Source organism: Oryzias melastigma, linkage group LG23 (assembly GCF_002922805.2).
Source record: "Oryzias melastigma strain HK-1 linkage group LG23, ASM292280v2, whole genome shotgun sequence".
In the NCBI taxonomy this organism is placed as follows: Eukaryota; Metazoa; Chordata; class Actinopteri; order Beloniformes; family Adrianichthyidae; genus Oryzias; species Oryzias melastigma.
In genome coordinates this window covers 8,780,448-8,782,641 of record NC_050534.1, presented here as the reverse complement: position 1 = coordinate 8,782,641, position 2,194 = coordinate 8,780,448, and the positions used below count along the sequence as shown (strand labels likewise).

Here is a 2,194-nt window from a genome sequence, read left to right as displayed (position 1 = left end):
ACTATTGTCTATAATTTTAGGTAGCATAAAGAGTAATTAAACACTTCAAGTTTAAAGCTAATACTGGTTAAGATGAGTGTTTTACATCCAGTCGCTGCGCATCCTGATTAGTCGACTAATTGAAAAAAATAATTGGAGATTAGTCGACTATAAAAAAAATCGTTTGTGGCAGCCTTACTCGACTTTCAAAAAAAAAACTGCTAAGAACGAAGGAAAAAATATGTCAAAGTGTAGTAATGGAGGTGTGAGAACTTGTCTACAGAAATCAGATTTACCCCAGAAACCAGCTTCCTTAGATGTGTGTAAATGCAATGTGGGAATTGCAGATTTGTACTAATGCACTATTTTCTACTGCATTTAGAAACCCTTTTTTGAAAAAATAAAATAAAATAAAAAGCAACTGTGCACCTTCTAATCTGGAGTACTTTATATATGGATTAAGGGGAGGTATGTGGCACTCAAAATACTTGGTTAGGTGTTACTGTGAATACGCCAACACGGCTAACATGTAGTCCTAGCGTAGTTAGCATAGTCACAGCGTAGTCACAGTAGCAATTGTTTTAGCGGTATCAGGTTGTTTCATTACATGTTGAAAACATTGTTTGAAGTTACATGTATTGTGAATACGATGATATTTCTAATGTGGCTAACATGTAGCGTGTGACAAATGAGTTCTCTGACTCTTTTGCTTTGCTTTATAGATCTTTGGTCTATTTCTAAAATAGACCATTCCTTGACGTGCGCCCTATAATCTAATACGCTCTATAGTGTGAAAAATATGCTACTCTTCACAACAATTATGGTACAATTCTGCTGATAACTGTCTGCTTTTTATATATAAGATGATCACGAGTGCATCAGTCTGCGACAGACCTGAACATGCCATCCGTGATGCGATCACCTGTCAGTTTATGCAACAGTTACATCGGGAGGCGTCACCTTGTTAATTACTACTTCACTTGCAATTTTTACACACCTTACAAAAAAATATGGCAGCAACGACACTCGATCATCACAGTTTCATGTAAAAACTGAAAAGAAGCCACACATCTAACTGGGATCTTAAAAAAATGTAATAGGCCACAGGATGAAACCCTGTGTGCACATGGAAAATGACAGGATCAAAGCATGAACGTATCAGAGCTAAGCTCCCGTTATTGACGCAAACAAGGAAGTTGAAGATGTTGCAGCCCTCCAAAAGAACACTAGTGGTAAGTAGTTACCATTTATTAAATTTTTATAAAGTCAGACACCTTTACACCAAAACTTATCAGACTGACAGCCTGAAGTTAAAATACTTATTTTATATTTATTGGTTCGTAATAGCCGTATCTTCACCGAAGAGTTGCTGGCATAGGCAACTCCATTATCCTGAAAGCAATTAAGTGGGTTTACAAATGGATGGATCGTAGTATTGTCCATTAAAGTTCATTAAAATTAAAGTTGTCACACACCTAAGTTTGCAAAATTCGTTCTCTACGTTTGACTCTCTATTATCGGTGAGTTGGAGATACAGCCGCGTTCAAAAATCTTTTGGTGGTTTAACCCGTCCAAGTGTCAAGTTGGGAGGCATTGGTCCCATTTTTAGAGTCTTAGGTATGACTTCACTATAGATTTGACATTATACTGTTAGGCCACTGAGTTGCCTTTGAGCTCATTTTTTTCCTTTCAAAGAAAACTTTTTCCTACTTTACTGCTGAGAAGCATAAATTAAGAAACTAATGTACTTGTTTCATTTTAGTCTTGGCATGTGGAATCTAATGGTTAACCTTAGAGATGTGTATGTTTATAGTCAGAACATACCGCGAAACAAAGCCAATTAAGGATGTCAAACCTCCACCTCCCTGAAAAACGGAAATGTTGCCCATTCCTTTACAACTTTAAATTGTTGCATATTGGCACAAAGCCACTTTTCTCTACTAGAATCCACTGGAGTTGCGTAAATGGTCAACGGTTGTTCAGAGCGTGCGTTATTTAGGTGAATTTGACATTTTTGTGGACTAAATTGGCAAAAAGTTCAAAAGTTACTCAGCTTTTGGAACTAATTTATAATCTTAAATTATTTGTACGTAATCTTTATTTTCAGTGATTAGTTATTGGTGTTATAATCTAATCATAAATCAGTAGAAAACATGAGTATTGAGCATCCCTAATCTATACAAAACTAGCAGCACTGCTTTGAGGAAGAAAGTCA

General features: G+C 36.2%; 1 protein-coding gene across 2 annotated transcripts in view; it reads right to left on the bottom strand.

The window, feature by feature from the left end:
- The window catches only part of LOC112156471 (leucine-rich repeat neuronal protein 3), a 24,144-nt gene that overhangs the window by 14,119 nt on the left and 7,831 nt on the right, over positions 1 to 2,194 (bottom strand). The window lies entirely within an intron of this gene.